At 38.6% G+C, this 22,807-nt stretch overlaps 1 long non-coding RNA gene and 1 pseudogene across 1 annotated transcript in view; both read left to right on the top strand.

Moving 5' to 3' along the window:
- Positions 1 to 15,092, top strand: part of LOC113879926 — a 51,791-nt gene extending 36,699 nt beyond the window's left edge. The window contains exon 3 of the long non-coding RNA XR_003507523.1: positions 14,836 to 15,092. This is a non-coding gene — a long non-coding RNA (uncharacterized LOC113879926). The remainder of the gene's footprint in view (positions 1 to 14,835) is intronic.
- A 6,410-nt stretch (positions 15,093 to 21,502) lies between these two features.
- Positions 21,503 to 22,423, top strand: LOC113879596 (annotated as a pseudogene).
- Positions 22,424 to 22,807: the final 384 nt, after the last annotated feature.

The raw sequence follows: 22,807 nt of genomic DNA, 5'->3' as shown, positions 1-22,807 counted from the left end.
TATCTGTATCTTATATATGTTTTATCTTAACTTTGTTATATAATTTAATGTTACAACAGCTGTTAGCTGCTAAGTTGTGTTTGACTCTCTTCAACCCTATGAACGGTAGCCCCCCAGGTGCCTCTGTCCATGGAATTTTCCAGGCAAGAATAATGTAGTGGGTTGCCATTTCCTTCTCCACTGGATCTTCCCGACCTAGGGATCAAACCAGCATCCCCTCTTTGGCAGGCAGATAGATTCTTTACCACTGAGCCACCTGGGAAGCCCAGCATTACAATTACCGGATGCAGTTATATTCACTGTGTAAGTCTATGTAATATGTCTTCTTTGCTTTAAAATTTTTACATTTGATATTGAGCAAGATTTGTATTGTTATCCTTGTGGTTATCTTTGTATTTATCCTTGGAAGAGTGCCCTTAATCCCCCTTTTCTTACTTTCTACTAGCTGGTCTGTCAGTTTTAAATGATGTCCCTGACTCCTGCCTATTACCATTATAATACTCATTGATCTTTTCCTACTGTTTCCACATCTCTCTCTTCTACTTCCCTTTTTTGGAAGTTGCACTCTTTCTGCTTTGTCAGAACGTATAACGTTCACATACTGTTCTCACAACCCTGTCCCTGCCTTTGTTTTTTTCTTTAATTCTACCATTAGATACAAGAACTGCTCACCATGTCTGTTTACTGCTGTTTAGCCATTCGTTTCCTGCTGTGATAAAGTTATCCTCTGGGAAAGGGGTCAACAGTCTTTTCTCTGTAAAAGGACAAGAGAATGTATATTTTAGGCTTTACATTCTTTTTAAAAATTGAAGTATAGTTTATTTTATTAGTTTCAGGTATGTGGCACAGTGATTCAATATTTTTCTATCACATGCACTCTTTTTTTTTTTTTTTTTTAATGTCAAGTATAGCTCTGGTTATCTGAGTCTGGAGTTGAAGAGAGATTCATGCAAGAAATATCGATTTGAAAATAATTAGCATGTAGATGGCATTTTAAGGTGAGAGCTTAGATGAGATCATCTGGGGCCATGGTGTCCAACATGATAGCCATTAGCCACATGTGACTACTGAGCATATGAAACATGGCTTGTCTGAACTAAGGTATGCTATAAGTGTAACACATTGATATTATTTTATTTTTTAAATTTTTTTATTTTTAATTTCAATTTGTTTATTTTAATTGGAGGCTAATTCAGTTCAGTTCAAATCAGTCGCTCATTCATGTCCGACTCTTAACACATTGATTTTTTTTTTTTTTTTAAGCCCAGGAAACATGTTTATTTTCTTTTTTTTTTTTTGGTCTCTTTTGCTGTCTCGTATACAGGGTTATCGTTACCATCTTTCTAAATTCCATATATATGCGTTAGTATACTGTATTTATGTTTTTCCTTCTGGCTTACTTCACTCTGTATAATAGGCTCCAGTTTCATCCACCTCATTAGAACTGATTCAAATGTATTCTTTTTAATGGCTGAGTAATACTCCATTGTGTATATATACCACAGCTTTCTTATCCATTCATCTGCTGATGGACATCTAGGTTGCTTCCATGTCCTGGCTATTATAAACAGTGCTGCGATGAACATTGGGGTACACGTGTCTCTTTCCCTTCTGGTTTCCTCAGTGTGTATGCCCAGCAGTGGGATTGCTGGATCATAAGGCAGTTCTATTTCCAGTTTTTTAAGGAATCTCCACACTGTTCTCCATAGTGGCTGTACTAGTTTGCATTCCCACCAACAGTGTAAGAGGGTTCCCTTTTCTCCACACCCTCTCCAGCATTTATTATTTGTAGACTTTTGGATCGCAGCCATTCTGACTGGTGTGAAATGGTACCTCATAGTGGTTTTGATTTGCATTTCTCTGATAATGAGTGATGTTGAGCATCTTTTCATGTGTTTGTTAGCCATCTGTATGTCTTCTTTGGAGAAATGTCTATTTAGTTCTTTGGCCCATTTTTTGATTGGGTCGTTTATTTTTCTGGAGTTGAGCTATAGGAGTTGCTTGTATATTTTTGAGATTAGTTGTTTGTCGGTTGCTTCATTTGCTATTATTTTCTCCCATTCTGAAGGCTGTCTTTTCACCTTGCTAATAGTTTGCTTTGATGTGCAGAAGCTTTTAAGTTTAATTAGGTCCCATTTGTTTATTTTTGCTTTTATTTCCAATATTCTGGGAGGTGGGTGATAGAGGATCCTGCTGTGATGTATGTCAGGGAGTGTTTTGCCTATGTTCTCCTCTAGGAGTTTTATAGTTTCTGGTCTTACGTTGAGATCTTTAATCCATTTTGAGTTTATTTTTGTACATGGTGTTAGAAAGTGTTCTAGTTTCATTCTTTTACAAGTGGTTGACCAGATTTCCCAGCACCACTTGTTAAAGAGATTGTCTTTAATCCACTGTATATTCTTGCCTCCTTTGTCAAAGATAAGGTGTCCATATGTGCGTGGATTTATCTCTGGGCTTTCTATTTTGTTCCATTGATCTATATTTCTGTCTTTGTGCCAGTACCATACTGTCTTGATAACTGTGGCTTTGTAGTAGAGCCTGAAGTCAGGTAGGTTGATTCCTCCAGTTCCATTTTTCTTTCTCAAGATCGCTTAGGCTATTCGAGGTTTTTTGTATTTCCATACAAATTGTGAAATTATTTGTTCTAGCTCTGTGAAGAATACTGTTGGTAGCTTGATAGGGATTGCATTGAATCTATAAATTGCTTTGGGTAGTATACTCATTTTCACTATATTGATTCTTCCAATCCATGAACATGGTATATTTCTCCATCTATTAGTGTCCTCTTTGATTTCTTTCACCAGTGTTTTATAGTTTTCTATATATAGGTTTTTAGTTTCTTTAGGTAGATATATTCCTAAGTATTTTATTCTTTTCGTTGCAATGGTGAATGGAATTGTTTCCTTAATTTCTCTTTCTGTTTTCTCATTATTAGTGTATAGGAATGCAAGGGATTTCTGTGTGTTGATTTTATATCCTGCAACTTTACTATAATCATTGATTAGTTCTAGTAATTTTCTGGTGGAGTCTTTAGGGTTTTCTATGTAGTGGATCATGTCGTCTGCAAATAGTGAGAGTTTTACTTCTTCTTTTCCAATGTGGATTCCTTTTATTTCTTTTTCTGCTCTGATTGCTGTGGCCAAACTTCCAAAACTATGTTGAATAGTAATGGTGAAAGTGGGCACCCTTGTCTTGTTCCTGACTTTAGAGGAAATGCTTTCAATTTTTCACCATTGAGGATAATGTTTGTTGTGGGTTTGTCATATATAGCTTTTATTATGTTGAGGTATGTTCCTTCTGTTCCTGCTTTCTGGAGAGTTTTTATCATAAATGGGTATTGAATTTTGTCAAAGGCTTTCTCTGCATCTATTGAGATAATCGTAGAATAACAGAGACAGAAGATAGGATTAGTGAATTAGAAGATAGAATGGTAGAAATAAATGAATCAGAGAGAATAAAAGAAAAACGAATTAAAAGAAATGAGGACAATCTCAAGAGACCTCCAGGACAATATTAAACGCTACAACATTCGAATCATAGGGGTTCCAGAAGAAGAAGACAGAAAGACCATGAGAAAATACTTGAGGAGATAATAGTTGAAAACTTCCCTAAACTGGGGAAGGAAATAATCACCCAAGTCCAAGAAACCCAGAGAATCCCAAACAGGATAAACCCAAGGCGAAACACCCCAAGACACATATTAATCAAATTAACAAAGATCAAACACAAAGAACAAATATTAAAAGCAGCAAGGGAAAAACAACAAATAACACACAAGGGAATTCCCATAAGGATAACAGCTGATCTTTCAATAGAAACTCTTCAAGCCAGGAGGGAATGGCAAGACATACTTAAAATGATGAAAGAAAATAACCTACAGCCCAGATTATTGTACCCAGCAAGGATTTCATTCAAGTATGAAGGAGAAATCAAAGGCTTCTCAGACAAGCAAAAGCTGAGAGAATTCTGCACCACCAAACCAGCTCTCCAACAAATACTAAAGGATATTCTCTAGACAGGAAACACAAAAATGGTGTATAAATTCGAACCCCAAACAATAAAGTAAATGGCAATGGGATCATACTTATCAGTAATTACCTTAAACGTAAATGGGTTGAATGCCCCAACCAAAAGACAAAGACTGGCTGAATGGATACAAAAACAAGACCCCTACATATGTTGTCTACAGGAGACCCACTTCAAAACAGGGGACACATACAGACTGAAAGTGAAGGGCTGGAAAAAGATTTTCCATGCAAATAGGGACCAAAAGAAAGCAGGAGTAGCAATACTCATATCAGATAAAATAGACTTTAAAACAAAGGCTGTGAAAAGAGACAAAGAAGGTCACTACATAATGATCAAAGGATCAATCCAAGAAGAAGATATAACAATTATAAATATATATGCACCCAACACGGGAGCACCGCAGTATGTAAGACAAATGCTAACAAGTATGAAAGGAGAAATTAACAATAACACAATAATAGTGGGAGACTTTAATACCCCACTCACACCTATGGATAGATCAACTAAACAGAAAATTAACAAGGAAACACAAACTTTAAACGATACAATAGACCAGTTAGACCTAATTGATATCTATAGGACATTTCATCCCAAAACAATGAATTTCACCTTTTTCTCAAGCGCACATGGAACCTTCTCCAGGATAGATCACATCCTGGGCCATAAAGCTAGCCTTGGTAAATTCAAAAAAATAGAAATCATTCCAAGCATCTTTTCTGACCACAATGCAGTAAGATTAGATCTCAATTACAGGAGAAAAACTATTAAAAATTCCAACATATGGAGGCTGAACAACACGCTGCTGAATAACCAACAAATCACAGAAGAAATCAAAAAAGAAATCAAAATTTGCATAGAAATGAATGAAAATGAAAACACAACAACCCAAAACCTGTGGGACACAGTAAAAGCAGTCCTAAGGGGGAAAGTTCATAGCAATACAGGCACACCTCAAGAAACAAGAAAAAAGTCAAATAAATAACCTAACTCTACACCTAAAGCAACTAGAAAAGGAAGAAATGAAGAACCCCAGGGTTAGTAGAAGGAAAGAAATCTTAAAAATTAGAGCAGAAATAAATGCAAAAGAAACAAAAGAGACCATAGCAAAAATCAACAAAGCCAAAAGCTGGTTCTTTGAAAGGATAAATAAAATTGACAAACCATTAGCCAGACTCACCAAGAAACAAAGGGAGAAAAATCAAATCAATAAAATTAGAAACGAAAATGGAGAGATCACAACAGACAACACAGAAATACAAAGGATCATAAGAGACTATTATCAACAATTATATGCCAATAAAATGGACAACGAGGAAGAAATGGACAAATTCTTAGAAAAGTACAACTTTCCAAAACTCGACCAGGAAGAAATAGAAAACCTTAACAGACCCATCACAAGCACGGAAATTGAAACTGTAATCAAAAATCTTCCAGCAAACAAAAACCCAGGTCCAGACGGCTTCACAGCTGAATTCTACCAAAAATTTAGAGAAGAGCTAACACCTATCCTGCTCAAACTCTTCCAGAAAATTGCAGAGGAAGGTAAACTTCCAAACTCATTCTATGAGGCCACCATCACCCTAATACCAAAACCTGACAAAGATGCCACAAAAAAAGAAAACTACAGGCCAATATCACTGATGAACATAGATGCAAAAATCCTAAACAAAATTCTAGCAATCAGAATCCAACAACACATTAAAAAGATCATACACCATGACCAAGTGGGCTTTATCCCAGGGATGCAAGGATTCTTCAATATCTGTAAATCAATGTAATACACCACATTAACAAATTGAAAAACACATGCACTCTTTACTGCTGCAATTTGCCTGCTTCCTCTCCCTCCCTCTCCTCCTCTTCCTATTCTTCTTCCTTCCCCTTCTTTCTCCTCTTTCTTATCCACCTTCATCTCCTCCTCCATCTTCTACAATCCTTTAAAATATAAAGCATTCTTCATTCATAGGCCATACAAAAATACGTCACGGGCCAGAGTAGACCCGTGGACTGTAGTCTCCCACCTCCTGCTTTAATAGACTCTTTCAAGAGGTTTTTTGAGCATTCTATTTCTTGAGTTCCTATACATTCATAACCATTTTTTAAAATATATTTGATGCTTGAAGGACATTATGCTATACAATTATTGGTTTATGATTTCTTTCCTTGAGTTTCTTGAAAATGCTGGCCCTTTGCTTTATATGTTGCCCTTATGAAACTTTATCCCAATCTAAAGTTTCTTACTCCTGTAAGTAATTTGATGTTCTTTTGGCCTTAAAATGTTGAGGAATATTTTTAGCCTTTAAATTTTGATATTATAGGTCAATAGTCTCAGGCAAATGAAGGGCTCTTTCAGTAGGTTTAAGTTTTCTCTTATTTCCAGAAAGTTTTATTGAGTTATAGTATTAAATATTAGTTATGCTCACTGTTTTTTTTTTCCCTTGGTACTGGATGGAAGACAATTGGCATGTTTTATTTCTGAAGAATGCTTATGTATTTTCACTTTTTATTTCCTATTCCCCTTTGCTATCACTTTCCAAGTGTCCCTACCTCTTCTTTATTTATCTCTTTCTCTTCCAGAATTAACATTTCCTCTTCTCTCACTTCTGGTTCTTTTTACTTTTAAGGCCCTTTCTTCTATCAGGTGCCATGTACAACTAAATTCTTGGACTTGTGTTCAGTATTTTGGCACTTACACTGGACTTTTTCTTTCTGGGGGTAATGTTATTTGTGTTTTGTTTGAATCCTCTGCTGTCTTCTCCTCTTTTTTACAGAGTGTCTTAAGGCTCCTGTGTCACTGTTCTCTACATTCATAGACTTGCATTGTTGGTGGGAGCTATGGTGGAATTTAAGTTTATTTCTCTACTTTTAGGTGATTTGAAATTCATGACATTCTCTATTTCATTGTGATGTTAAAGGCATGTATCACATTTGGTTTTATTTGTACTCCTTGTTGGTATACCAGCCTCCAAAATGATAAAAAAATAAATGTCTGTTGTTTATAAGCTGTGGTATTTTGTTAGAAATAAAAGCAGTATTTCTAACAAAATATTTTGTTAGAAAGCAGCCATAACAGACTAACACAATGATCAGTCTATTTATTTATCAATTTACAGAATGAGTTGGCATACTAGCAGCCTTCATAATGACCAGTGAGTTGTTTATTTTTATCATTATTTTGTTTTATTATGGATTCATGGGTTTTATTTTGAATAGAGAAAGAAATAATCTGTACTTTCTCTAACATATCTACTTACTACTTTATTTTTGCATATTCTCTTCTGATTCTGTCCATTGGCTTATGTATTTTTCCCTAGCTATAATTAACAAGTCTATTTGGTTTTATATTCTACCTAATATTATGAAATGTGAACTCATTGCAAATAGAAATTTTATTTTATTTTGTTCACTAATATGTTCCTAGTGTCTCAAATAGTGACTGGAACATAGTAGATGCTCAAAAAAATTTGTTGAGTGAATAAATGAATTACTGCACTTCGAAACTGTTTCTTCTAAATATGTGTTTAAATTCATCAAACACATTAAAATGTTGTAGCATGGGTAAAGAGTACTGTTTGTTTTCCTCGTAGTAAAACTCTATTTATTCTTCTGAAACTACTATTTATTAGTCTTTGGAAAGTGACATCCTGGAGGGGAAAATGCTCTATTACGTTTCCTGGAAATAATTAAGAAAGTTATTATTTGTGTTATGTCAGTCTGGGAGGAACATAACAAGTGTTTCAGAGGTCTTATTTTGAAGTTATGATCCTTAATCTTTTTCTGGAATGGTATAATGGAGAGAACAACATAAGCTGAGTCAGTTGGAAAGTACCTGGAAGATATTATTAGACTCTAACATGGATCTAGTAATTGAAAGAGTTTTAAATATGGCATATGGCCGGATAAAATTCAGTACAGTTAATTACTGCTGAGAGGAAACAGAAAATAATATGTAACGGGGACTTAAAACAGACAAATATGGCTAAAATTTTGAATTTTAAGGTAGGGTAAACATGTCTTGAATCAGTAATGTTAGTGGGATGTGTTAAAAGGATAAGTACATGGCATTAAAGGGCACAATGGCAGAATGTTATATAAGTGTTGGGATCAGAGTAGCTTACTAGGGACTGGAGTTAAATTCTAGGACAGAAGTTACAAGTTCAGTCGCTCAGTAGTGTCCGACTCTTTGCGACCCCATGAACTGCAGCATGCCAGGCCTCCCTGTCCTGGAGGGAGGACAACTCCTGGAGTTTACCCAAACTCATGTCCATTGAGTTGGTGATGCCATTCAACCATCTCATCCTCTGTTGTCCCCTTCTCCTCCTGCCCTCAATCTTTCCCAGCATCTGGGTCTTTTCAAATGAGTCAGCTCTTCACATCACGTGGCCAAAGTACTGGAGTTTCAGCTTCAACATCAGTCCTTCCAATGAACACCCAGGACTGATCTGCTTTAGGATGGACTGGTTGGATCTCCTTGCAATCCAAGGGACTCTCAAGAGTCTTCGCCAACACCACAGTTCAAAAACATCAATTCTTTGGTGCTCAGCTTTCTTTATAGTCCAACTCTCACATCCATACATGACCACTGGAAAAACCATAGCATTGACTAGATGGACCTTTGTTGAAAAAGTAATGTCTTTGCTTTTTAATATGCTGTCTAGGTTGGTTATAACTTTCCTTCCAAGGAATAAGGGTCTTTTAATTTCATGGCTGCAATCACCATCTGCAGTGATTTGGAGCCCCCAAAAAATAAAGTCAGCAAGCTGGGGCTCCACAAAACCCCTTCACATAGGTTTTGTTTGAGTGAAAGAAAGACCTTTAAAAAGTGGGAGATGTGGACATACAAATCTGTATTCCCTGTGTCTCTTGAAAACTTGCAAATTTGGCAGTTCTGGGTCTTCATTCCTACCTATAAGCAGTAGACTAGTGCTGACTTACTGTTGCTGTTGTTGTTCAATCGCTGTGTCTGACTCTCTGTGACCCCATGGACCATAGCACTCCAGGCTTCTCTGTGCATCAGTATCTCCCAGAGTTTCCTGACTAGTAGCTGCCTGTTTAAATTGGGACTTGTCCCATCCTTTCCTCCACACACCCCCACTCCCTAGCTCTAAGACAGTAGAGGTATTGTTACATGTCTTCCTCTGGCAGCTGTTTTTCCTATACCAGGCCCATGGCCTGTTTTAATGGTCTCCTAGAGCCTTGGTGGCTCAGTGGTAAAGAATCCACTTGCAATACAGAAGACTTGAGGAGATGCAGGTTTGATCCCTGGGTCAGGAAGATCCCCTGGAGAAGGAAATGGCGACCCAGTCCAGTATTCTTGCCTGGAAAATCCTGTGGAGAGAGGAGCCAGGCAGACTACAGTCCATGGGGTTACAAAAGAGTCAGACAAAACTAAATGACTAAGCAACAACAAATTTCACCACACTGGTAAGGAAAGGATTCCCACTATAGGGTCGTGATGGCGGCTGTACACATGACACTCGACAGTGGACAGATGATGTTGTTCAGTCGCTAAGTCACATCTGACTCTTTGCAACCTCATGGATTATAGCACGCCAAACTTCCCTATCCTTCACTATCTCCCAGAGTTTGCTCAAACCCATGTCCATTGAGTCGGTGGTGCTGTCTAACCATCTCATCCTCTGCTGCCCCCTTCTCCTTTTGCCTTCAATCTTTCCCAGCGTCAAGGTGAGTTGGATCTTCATATCAAGTGGCCAAAATATTGGATCTTCAGTAGAAATATTGGTTTCCCTGGTGGCTCAGATGGTAAAGCATCTGCTTATAATGTGGGAAACCTGGGTTCAATCCCTGGGTTGGGAAGATCCCCTGGAGAAGGAAATGGCAACCCACTCCAGTACTCTTGCCTGGAAAATCCCATGGACAGAGGAGCTTAGGCTACATACAGTCCATGGGGTCGCAAAGAGTTGGACATGACTGAGTGACTTCACTTTCACTTTTTAGCATCAATCCTTCCAGTGAATATTCAGGACTGATTTCCTTAAGGATTGACTGGTTTGATCTTCTTGCAGTCCAGGAGACTCTCAAGGATCTTCTCCAGCATCACAATTCAAAAGCATCAATTCTTCAATGCTTAGCCTACTTTATGGTCCAACTTTCACATCTGTACTTGACTACTGGAAAAACCATAGCTTTAACTATGTGGAGCTTTGTTGGCAAACTGATGTCTCTGCTTTTTAATATGCTGTCTAAGTTTGTCATAGCATTTCCTCCAAGGAGCAAGTGCCTTTAATTGCATGGCTGTAGTCACTGTCCACAGTGATTTTGGACCCCAACAAAATAAAATCTGTCACTGTTTCCCCTTTTTCTCCATCTATTTGCCATGCAGTGATGAAACTGTATGCTATGACCTTAGTTTTTGAATGTTGAGTTTTAAGCCAGCTTTTTTACTCTCATCTTTCATGCTCATCAAGAGGTTCTTTAGTTCCTCTTCATTTTCTGCCTTTAGAGTGATATCATCTGCTTATCTGAGGTTGTTGATATCTCTCCTGGCAATCTTAATTCTACCTTGTGATTCATCCACTCCAGTATTTTGCATGATGTACTCTGCATATAAGCTAAATAAGCAGGGTGACAACATACAGCCTTGTTGTACTCCTTTCCCAATTTTGAACCAGTCTGTTGTTCCATATCTGGTCCTATCTGTTGCTTCTTGACCCGCATACAGGTTTCTCAGGAGGCAGATAAGGTGGTCTGGTATTCCCATTTCTTGAAGAATTTTCCAGTTTGTTGTGATCCACACAGTCTAAGGCTTTAGCGTAGTCAGTGAAGTAGAAGTAGATGTTTTTCTGGAAATCCCTTGCTTTCTCTGTGATCCAGTGAATGTTGGCAATTGCCTTTTCTAAGTGCAATTTTTACATCTGGAAGTTCTCAGTTCATGTACTGCTGAAACCTAGCTTGAAGGATTTTGAGCATTATCTTGCTAGCATGTGAAATGAGTTCAGTTGTGTGGTAGTTTGAACATTCTTTGGCATTGCCCTTCTTTGGAATTGTAATGAAGACAGATCTTTTCTGGTCCTGTGGCCACTGCTGAGTTTTCCAAATTTCTGGCATATTGAGTGCAGCACTTTAATAGCATCGTCTTTTAGGATTTAAAATAGCTCAGCTGCAGTTCCATCACCTCCACTAGCTTTGTTCATAGTAATGCTTCCTAAGACCCACTTGACTTCACACTCCACGGCGTGTGTGTGAAGTCTAGGTGTGTCATGCTCTAGGTGTGTAACCATACTGTTGTGGTTATCCAGGCCATTATGGTTGTTTTTTTTTTTTTTTTTTGGTATAGTTCTTCTGTGTATTCTTGACACCTCTTCTTAATCTCTTCTGCTTCTGTTAGATCCATACCATTTCTGTCTGGATACTCGAGATGACAACAATTTATGAATCACATATACCATCAGCCCTCCTGCCATGGAAGGCAACATAGGGATACATTCAAGAAGAGAGTGAACAAGCAGACACTTAAATATCTAAAGGGTGAGGCAACTTCTGGTTCCTATAGGAAGGTGTGATTGGCTAGTTTGAATAATTTAGGGATGAGAAGGACCTGGATCAGGTGGCCTTAATAAGAACGGTTGCTTGTCTAGGAGACCTTATCCATGGGGCAGAGTGGGAAAGAGAACTTTCAGTTAGGCCATATGAGGCCCTCTTGATTTCTCCAGATATCTAGGCAGCACATATTGCTGGGCCTTCATTTTAGGTCTCACACCAAAATACCTTGCTTCACTCATTTACTTGGCTTGCTTAGCCCTGTATCTAGGAGGAGGAATTTTTTTAAACTCTACAGTTTGTGGGATTGAAATACATTGGCAAGAATAGTTGTATAGTTTTCTTCTGTGAAAATTAAAAAGAAATACAATGAACAAAAGCAAAACAAAAATCTTATTGTTATTTTTTTTATCGTACTTCTGTCCAGAGTGGTTAGCTTTTAGTATCTTTTAGGAATTCTTCTAATCACAAGATGGCATTTGAGTTGGTATTAAGAAAAACTTCAGGGATCTCCCTGGTGGTCCAGTGATTAAGATTTGGCCTTCCAGTGCAGGGGGTGAGGGTTTGATCCCTGGTTGGGGAGCTAAGATCCCACATGCCTTTCAGCCCAAAAAACCAAAACATAAAGCTGAAACAATATTGTAACAACTTTAATAAAGGCTTTTAAAATGGTCCACATTAAAAAAAAATCTTAAGGGAAAGTTTATAACAGGGTTGATGGTGAAATAGGTTACCAAGGAAACATTCATTCAGCCAATATTTTTCCACTTGCTCGAAAATGTTTATTAAGCACAAGCTGTGTCAAATGTGAAGGCTTTAAAAACTGCAGGGTTCATTTTCTTTCCTCTGAGAGCCCACATCGCTTTATGAGACAGAGTTAAGCTAACAATTATGATGCAGGGTGGTAGGCACTATCAGGATGGATCAGAGAGAACAAAGACAGGAAAGGTGGGAACAAAGAACAAAGACGGCAACACTATCTTCTTGGAGGTTAAATTCTTTGAAAATTACTGACATCTGGGCTGATTCAAGTATAGTTTTGAAGTTGAGAAAGCTTGTCTTTCAGGGTTTTTCCAAGGTGAGTGTTTCTGAAATCCTCAATTGGAAAATTAGTAACTTCTGTATAAAGGTGTCACAGGTACAGTTCATTAAATGAAATGATTCCACCAATTCTGTAGATTCCATGCCCTTTCTCTGTGATAAAATTTCTCTACAGTCTGTTGTTCCCTAATCCATTGGGTCTCTTATAAGCCATAGTGGTTCAAGAACGCATATGTCTGAGGACAGACTTCCTTGGTCGGTTCTCTCCAAGGTCCTACACCTGACTCTGAAGTCTGAGAGGTGAGTCCTGGCCTCTTAGCAGTGGACTCAGCCCAGGTGCAGAGGGTGTAGGTGTGTCTATGTGTGTGTACACACACACATACACAGCATGCCATCATCAAGTGAGTGAGTGGCTATATTTTAAAGCCAGAATGTAAACAACTTGAGCATTCTTAGTCATTGTATCGGAGAAGGCAATGGCAACCCACTCCAGTATTTTTGCCTGTAAAATCCCATGGGCAGAGGAGCCTGGTGGGCTGCGGTCCATGGGATCACTATGAGTCGGGCACGACTGAGTGACTTCATTTTCACTTTTCACTTTCCTGCATTGGAGAAGGAAATGGCAACCCACTCCAGTGTTCTTGCCTGGAGAATCCCAGGGATGGGGGAGCCTGGTGGGCTGCCGTCTACGCCTGAAGCGACTTAGCAGCAGCAGCAGCCGTTGTATAGTAATTATATATGTGTCTTTCTTCTCTCATTTCTATTGGCATAAATCAGAATTTCCTAGATACATTCTTTAGAATACCGATTCCCTCAGATGCTCTCAAAATAAATTCCATGATCAAAAAGGATCATGGAGAAATTCCATGATCAAAAAGGTCTAAGAAATGCAGCATATATGTAAATAGCCTATTTTTTTTTGTTGCTTCTACTGTTTACAAACCTTTTTGCTAGGTGCTTTAAAAATTTATTTTACCTAAAGTGTATATTTTTAAAACATTTTCATTGAGGATATGGAAAGTTACATTACCATATGTAAAATAGATAGCCAGTGGGAATTTGCTATATGGCTCAGGAAACTCAAAGAGTGTCTCTGTATCAATCTAGAGGGATGGGATGGGGAGGGAAATAAGAGGGAGGTTCAAAAGGGAGGGGATATATGTATACCTATGGCTGATTCATATTGAGGTTTGACAGAAAACAAAAAAATTCTGTAAAGCAATTATCCTTCAATTAAAAAATAAAATATTTTAATTAGAGGATAATTGCTTTACAATGTTGGTTTCTGCCATACATCAGCATGAATCAGACATAGGTGTACACATGTCCCCTCCCTTTTAAACCTCCCACCCACCCCATCCCACCCGTCTGGGTTGTCACAGAGCACTCCTAATGTATATTTTAACTTCAGAGTTAGGATACTATGGGACCACTTTGAGAAATCATGGTCCCAGCAGAAAACAGATGAGTGAGTGGAGGAGATTTTAATGAAGAAATGGTTTACAAAGCATGGGTAGGATCTAGAGAAATCAGGAGAGATACTGGAATACGCTGGGGCTGGCCAACAAGGAGACACTTCCTCTGGTCCTAAATGGACAGGACAGAAAGCCCTTATTAGTCCTTGCAGAGGGAGAATTCCTGGGGAAGACCTCCTAATAGGAGCTGCGGCCAGTCTGTGGTGACACTTCTTTCTTTGATCCCCTGTTGATTTTCTTTAGCTAAACCACAAGGGATGCCAGAAGGTAAGGGAGGCATTTGATTTAGTCCATACAGTTAGCCTTCTGAGGCACAGAAAAGGGTGGAGGATAAATCTGGAGGGGCAAACGGGTGATAATCCAGCCTATAAATAATTAAGAACTGATTAGATTGAAAGAGTCAATCAGCTTTTAGTCCTAATAACACTTAAACGGTCACTGGGAGAGATCATGCGAATTATCTGTGAATAAGTAGTGTTCTAGGTATGTTTCTCTCAATGTTTCCTTTTTCTTTTCTTACTTTGAAGAGCACAGAATGAGATAAGACTTTCCACAACGAAATTATCATGGAACAGCTTGGGGTGCTATTGCCAATAGGAAACAGTAAGAGAAAGTTTTCATTGCCATTTGGTCTGACCTGATTCTAACCCATAATGTTGTTAATACTTGTATTTGCCACCTGTTCAAAAAGCACAGCAAAGCTAAAACAATAAGAGATCTTGAATTGAGGTGGTGGTGGCAGAGACCACCACCAGCTGCCTGCAGAATCAGTTCTTTCCTTCTTCCATAGTAACAGCGTTATAGTCAGTTACCTGATGAGTAGACGTGATGTTTGCCACTTCTGGATGAAGCCTTTCGAAGAATAAGAATTCTTCCTCCATTCTCTGTTCGACCAGCTGGATGCAGATGATAAGAAGGCCACAGAGAAGCCACAGGATGGAAGGAACTTTGGTTCCTGAATCAGTGCATGTAGAAAAGCTGCCTGCTGACCTGAACAGCTGTTCTGAACTGTTACATAAACAAGAAATAAACTTCTGTTGTATTTAAGCCACTACATATTTGCATCTGTTTGATTCAGCAGTTTATTTAGCCTACCCAAAGTAATACAGATGCCATTAGAATTTTAATCTCAAATACTTAAATTATTTATTATATGTTTACAACCCTTATGTGGTAAGCAGGGCAGGCACCTATTTTATAGGCAAAACAGTGAGGAATATGGAGATTCGTAAATTCTTTCAACAAATACTTATTGACCATTAGGGAAATTTGTTGCAAACAATTTATTAAATCATTATTTTATGAGAGCATTCATTCTTTCATTCATTTTATAAATATTTACTCAGGGCTTTCAATGTGTCCTTCAGGAGCTCACAGTCTAGTATAAAAGACAAATACTAAATTTAAAAATTAAGGACATAAATTGCTACAGTGTTTAGTACTCATGAGAATAATGTGTATCAGGAAAGCATATAATAGGGGGTTTGACCTAGTCAGATAAGTAGGCGAAGGGAATCCCTGAAGAAGTGATGATTAAACTAAGATATGAGAGAAATATATATATTTAGGCTGGTGAGAAAGAGGAGGGAACTTTCCTAAAAGAGAACAATGTGTATAAAAGCCCTGAGTTGGATGGAAAGGGCTGGTGACTATGGGGGTAGGAGAGAGGCCGTCTACATTTTTCTTCTATTTTTCTTTTTATTTACATATTTTTATAAAATATACATATACCCCCTCCCTTTTGAGCCTCCCTCTGGGAGCTCTGCATTTAAAGATGAAGTCAAGGAGGATAAAGCTGTAGAGGAGGTGGGAAAGTGGGCAGAGAGGTGTCTTAGTCAGCTTGGGCTGCTGTAACGAAATGCTGTGGACTGGGTGACTTAAACAACTGACACTTATTTTCAGTTCTAGAGACAGGGGAGTCCAGTAGCAAGATGCCAGCAAATTTGGTTGTTGCTGAGGACTCTCTCTGGCTTGCAGATGACCACCTTCTCGCTGTACCCTCACACAGCAGAGAGAAGACACTAGGCTGTCTCTTCCTCTTCTTCAGTTCAGTTCAGTTCAGTCGCTCAGTCATGTCCGACTCTTTGCGACCCCATGAATCGCAGCACGTCAGGCCTCCCTGTCCATCACCAACTCCCAGAGTTCACTCAGACTCACATCCATCGAGTCAGTGATGCCATCCAGCCATCTCATCCTCTGTCGCCCCATTCTCCTCCTGCCCCCAATCCCTCTCAGCATCAGAGTCTTTTCCAATGAGTCAACTCTTCGCATGAGGTGGCCAAAGTACTGGAGTTTCACTAATTCCTTCTTGGGAGCACAGCACAGCTCTCTGGCTGATGTAACTAGAGATTTCCTCAGCTCCCGCGTTTGTTCAGCTCTTTGTGACTGTTCTTTTCCCAGAAGCTGCTCTTTTGTTGGTGCTTCCTCTCAGCCCAGCCTTGTCAGGTTTTACCCTGTGCATGAGCTCATTATTTGGCCCCAACTTAAGGGATCCTGTTTAAGTTTCTGAGCTCCTTCTCTACTCAAGCCCCTTTTCTCTGAGATCTTATCCTGAAGATTTTAGGAGATTTAGTTGCTTTGAATTCTACCATCTTTTTCCTCAGCTTGGCAAAATGGCTCTATTTGGGCATCTACCACTAATTATTATACATATATTAGCCTTGTTTGATATTGATTTTCTCATGTGTAATATGTGTATTGTTGAAGTAGATTAGATAATCTCTAAAGCTGGAAAAGGAAATGGCAACCCACTCCAATATTCTTGCTTGGGAAATCCCATGGATAGAGGAACCTGGTGGGCTACAGTCCATGGGGATCACAAAAGTCAGACATGACTTGGTGACTAAACACAGTTCAGAAATTCAGTGATTTGCCTCTAGAATGATCAGTCTTAAGGAGTTTTCATTACAAATAGTTAATGACATTCTACTTTTGATATTTTATGCTGTAAACCCACACAGATGGGGAATAATGGTTAGTTCTGAGTAATAAAATATTCTGGTTAGTAGCTTATCATCAAACATGCCAGACACAATTTGAAAACCAAAAGTCTTCAAAGTTAATAACATATTCAAAATACTATATTGAACAGGTTTTGTTAGGTGACTCAGAAGATGTTTCAGGATTACAGCTCCTCATAGGAACCATCATGGACATGAATCATCATTGTACCTTGGGTTTATAGGAGTACGAATTGGTAGAAACTTCTAGTTGCTACAATCTTGTATAAATCACCCTTTATATTCCTTGTTTTCAATAATTTCAATATGCTACCAATCGTGAAGAACAACTATTGTAAAAAACCAACCTCTTGCAGAATCTTTATCTAAATTATCAATTACCACTTACTTTTTAACATTTAAGTTATCATTCTCAAAGGAAAAAGCTATTTTTTCTCTTTATTTTTTAAAGATAATTTTATTTACGTATTTATCTATTTATTTTTGGCTATGCTGGGTCTTCATTGCTGCACGTGCTTTTCTCCAGTTGTGGCGAGGGGGCACTACTCTAGTTGCGATGCACAGGCTTCTCATTGAAGTGGCTTTTTTGTTTCGGAGCATGGACACTCGGGCACATGGGCTGCAGTGGTGGCAGCACTTGGGCCCAGTAGTTGTGTTCATGTGCTCTAGAGCGCAGGCTCAGTAGTTGGGTGCGTGGGCTCCGTTGCTCTACAGCATGTGCAATCTTCCTAGACCAAGGATGGAACCCATATCTCTTGCCTTGGCAGGCGGATTCTTTACCACTGAGCCACCAGGGAAGCCCCTGTTTTCTCTTTATTACTTTATTTTTAACTATACCATCAGATGCTTACTGATTCTCCAGTTGTCAAATTCAGGAGATATTACTAAAACATGAAAAGCAAAAAAAAATTAATAAAAGTGATTTGGGAAATAGAAGAAACATACTGTTTTTTCAGAGGAACGTTTTCCCATGGTAACTTCTTGGAGCTACTCTCCTTTTGTAGAATCTAAATACTGATGGAATAAAAAAAAAATTTAAGCAAAGCTTCATGGGAGGAGTTCATGCGCGAAAGTCAGATTGAATTATTTTGTCATCTGATGGGTTAGGAAAACTTCTATGAAACTATTTCTTGTGAATCTGAGAAAACTCCCTGAGTCAGTGAATTAAGAATGCATAGACAGAGGTATTTTACCTTGGCGTCTGAGTGATTTGAAAGAATGCTATGCATGTTTTGATACTGTAGTTCATTCTTTGGTTTCTACTGTCTAATATTAACACAGAGACCAGAATAACACTAATAAAACCAGATACGCCGCTCCTCTGCCCAGAACCATCTGGTTGCTTTCCCCCTCATTCAGAGTAAAAGCCAGATTCTGTAAAGTGGCCTCTCCCCTTAGCTTGCTCTTTCTGTCCCTTGTTTCTAGCCACCCCTGTTGACAGCAGCTTCTGGAACCCTACAGGCCAGCTTTGTCTGGTTCCTGTGGTCCCTCTGACTGGAGCAGTCTCACTCCATGTCTTGCTGTTTCACCAATTTCTGGTCTTAGCTCTCTGTTATCTGTTCAGTAAACCCTAATCCGATCACTCTTCAGTAGTGGACCTTCCAGTTAAAAATTTTAATGGAAATTTTTACTGAGATAATTGTAGACTCACACACAATGGTAAGAAATAAAACAGAGATCCCATGTACCTTTTGCCTCATTTCCCCCAAAGATAACTATACAACATCATAACCAAGATACTGACATTGAAACCATCTACCAACCTTGTTTGGATTTCCTATATTCATTTTAAAGTATAATTTATTTTTTTTGCAGCACTTCTTACTGTCCAAAATATTTTATATTTTACATATTCTGTTTATTGACTTACCCTACCTCACTAGAATGTGAGCTCCAGGAAAGTAGTAATTTTTGTTTGTTTTGTTCATATCCTTATCTCAGGACCTGGAATAGAGTCTGGCAGAGTGGATACTTACTTTTTGTTGAGCTAATGGATGAACTGTATAGTGTCTCACACTGGATTCTGTGTGCGGGATGATTCAGTGCAGTGACACTGTACTGTACGTAAAAAGGGAGAAGCGAGACTCTTCACACTGAGAAATGCCTCTGATTTGTGATAAGTTCTGTTGGCAGCAGCCATCGTCTCTGAAGTGCTACAGAACTTAAGATCTATAGTCTGGAAAGAGCCAAAAGCCTTTGATTTTCTGCCCTAGAACCTTTATCGTCTTAAGTCATTAAAGAGTAGCTAAAGCTAGTAACAAATCTGAAAATTCACTCTTCATTTTTATTAACTACATTACAACCTAGAGACAGTAAACAAATCAGATCCAAATGGTTAAATAAAGCCGGTTCATCATTAGAAGAATGAACTGATGATACTGCATAGCAGGGCCACCTTTAGTTTAAATTCCCAGGTCTTCCTGTTGTTCACTGGTAGCCATCCAGGATCTGACGAGTCAATTCAGAATGTCAGTAAAAAAGGATTCTGATGGAACTGCGTTTTTCTCAAAGACCTGTCTGGCTAAAAACAGTACAGAGAACAATTCTTGATTTATCTCTCAGAATGTCAAGGATACAGATAGAAAACTGTATGCTCATGGTCAAATTTTGACCATAAGGTAAAATTTGCTGGTAATGAACAGGGTGATGAGAAACATGAGGAAGTCAAGTACTTTGTACAACCTGTTTGGGGCACAGTTTGACTGTACTCTTCGATTCGTGTATTCTTTGCATCAGCTTTTATATTTCCAAGACTTTAACAAATATTATTCACAGATTTGCTATAATGGAGATGATGACCTTAAGTTTCTTTGTTTGACAACTCTAAATATGGAACTTATTTGTCACTGACAGAAATAGTTTGCTAAGGAGAAGAAATATTTATATCATTTTTTTTTCTCATCTCATTGGCTCTGCAGAATTCTATAATCTGCTGGAAGCTTTGTTTAGACAACTCTAATATATCCTATATCCTCAAAGGTTAGAATTACAATGAATCAGAATGACATTTCTTATGACATCTGAATTATTAAGGATGATATTCATTTTTTTATATGTAACAGGAGAACTGAAAGTAAGTTTCTAAAACTTCCAAAATATAAGATATGTGGAAAAGGAAGACTACAAAATTATTTATGCAGTTTTGTTATTTATATACTATATAAACTATATATATTATGTGTTCAACTTAAGAATGTGAAATTCACTCAGTCATATCCAACTCTTTGTGACCCCATGAACTATACAGTCCATGGAATTCTCCAGGCCAGAATACTGGAGTGGGTAGCCTTTCCCTTCTCCAGGGGATCTTCCCAACCCAAGGATTGAACACAGTCTCCCGCAGGAGAGATTCGTTAATCTGCCTGCAGTGCAGGAGACCCAGTTCTATTCCTGGGAAATCAGTAGGAGAAGGGATAGGCTACCCACTCTAGTATTCTTGGGCTTCCCATGTGGTTCAGCTGGTAAAGAATCCACCTGCAACGCAGGAGGCCTGGGTTTGATCACTGGTTTGGGAAGATACCCTGGAGAAGGGAAAGGCTACCCACATCAGTATTCTGGCCTTGAGAATTCCATGGACTACAGTCCATGGGGTCGCAAAGAGTTGGACACGACTGAGCCACTTTCACTTTCAAACTGTATATATAATACATTAAAGACATTTTTTCCAAAATGTTTGTAATAACATAAGAATAGAAATGTCCCAAATGAACATTGATATGGGACTGGTGAAAAAATTAGGATTTATCCATATTTAGGAAATTACACAGCTGTAGAAAAAAAGAAATGTTTTTTGTGCTGATAAGAAACAAGCTCCAAGGTATACTTCTGAGTAAAAAGCGACTTGTAGGGCAGGGTGTATGGTCTGATGCAGTTGGGGTTTAAAATGGGATATGTACACACATGTATATGTATGCAAATATAATGTGCGTCAAAATGCATAGAGTATTTCCAGAGAATACACAAAACCCATAACAATGTTTGCCTCTGGGAGAAGAGGGAGTGACTTGCTTTTTATTTTTTTATTCATTTGTATACCATTTGTGTCTTTTTTTTTTGGTTTAGAAGAATAAAAAGCTACATGTTAAGGACATATAGGATATCCTTATATATGTTAAGGATATCCTCACCTCAATTAAGGATAGCCAGAGAGGATGAAGGCCAGAATCATTCCATGTGAACCTCAACCTGTAGGAATACATGTTTGGAAAAGTTCATTAAAAAGATGGGCATGATTCTGTGACATGAAACTCTTTGAGGAAAATATGATTCAAGTAGGAGAGGATTCTTTTACATAAAATAATTCTTATGTTGTCATCACAGATGATCCAGTGAAAAAAAACAAGGAAAAGAAGAAGGTATCATTTCCAGAGAGCTGTCTAGTAAACTCAGATTTTAAGAAGATATGAATAAAAGATGAAAAGAAGGACGTATGCCAGGAGAAGTTTAGAGAGTGGCCCAGAACTGCATAAATGGTGTCAGGAATAGTTGTACCCCACCATGAGTCAAGCGTAAGAACAATAAATAGTTACTGGTGATTGAGAGCATAGGCCAGACTTGGCCTGGATCATCACATTGCATCTTTATGACAACCCCATGAATTGTCATCACAATTGGAATTCAATATTCAGTTGGAAATATTACCACAATTATTGTCACCTTACTCTACTGACAAGCAAGTGAAGTACAGAGAGGATAAGTGATTCATCCAAGATAATAGAACCAGAAGGAGGAAGACAGGCCCTACTCATTTTTTTTTAATTTATTTGGTTGTGCTGGGTCTTACATGTGGCACCCAGGATCTTCCATCTTCTTGTGGCATGTGGAATCTTTAGTTGTTGCATGCGGGATCTGGTTCCCTGACCTGGAATTGAACCCTGGCCCCCTGGATTGGGAGTATGGAGTCTGAACCACTAGACTAAGTTATTAATAATAATGTAATAACTCTTAATTATTACATTATTATTTTTCCAGTAGCCAAAAATATGCCAGCAGAAGTGATAGGCTTTTTGTCCAACAGCTTAGTGAGGCTAAGCGGTAGCAGTTGCTCTCCGAACTTCACTGATGCTGCCCAAGGACAAGAAGAAGAAAGAAGAAAGATGCCAGAAAGTCGGCCAAGAAAAACAAAGATCCAATGAACAAATCTGGGGGCAAGGCCAAAAAGAAGTGATCCAAAGACAGAGTTTGAGACCAGCTCAATAACCTAGACTTGTTTGACAAACTCTGTAAGGAAGTTTCCAACCAGAAGCTCACAGCCTCACTGTCATCTCTGAGAGACTAAGGATTCACAGTTTTCTGGCCAGGGCAGCCTTTCAGGAGCTCCTTAGTAAAGGACTTATTAAGCTGGTTTCAAAGCACAGAGATCAAGTATCTTACAACACCAAGGGTGGAGATGCCCCAGCCACTGGCAAAGATGCATGAACAGGTCCTTCCAGCTGTACCTTTTGAAAAATAAAACTTTATTAAATAAAAGAAGTAGTAGAGATGGCACTGCTAGTGAAGAAAAGTTTAGTGAAGTTAAAGGAAATGTTCTGTATTAAAATGTTTTTGATCATAGAGTGTAAGATGAGATATTTTGTCTCTGTCACTAAGTTCAGTGGGGCTTCCCAGGTGGCGCTAGTGGTAAAGAACCCACCTGCGGAAGACCTCCTGGAGGAGGGTGTGGCAACCCACTGCAGTATACTGGAGAATCCAATGGATGGAGGAGTCTGGCAGGCAATGGGAGTCTATGGGGTCCATGGGGTCGCAAAGACCAGGACATGACTAAAGTGACTTAGCAGGCACACATTCAAGGAGAGTAGCATG

Source organism: Bos indicus x Bos taurus, chromosome 21 (genome assembly GCF_003369695.1).
Source record: "Bos indicus x Bos taurus breed Angus x Brahman F1 hybrid chromosome 21, Bos_hybrid_MaternalHap_v2.0, whole genome shotgun sequence".
NCBI classification, from domain to species: domain Eukaryota; kingdom Metazoa; phylum Chordata; class Mammalia; order Artiodactyla; family Bovidae; genus Bos; species Bos indicus x Bos taurus.
Note: the sequence above shows the minus strand (reverse complement) of the source record. Positions and strands in the feature narration are given on the sequence as shown.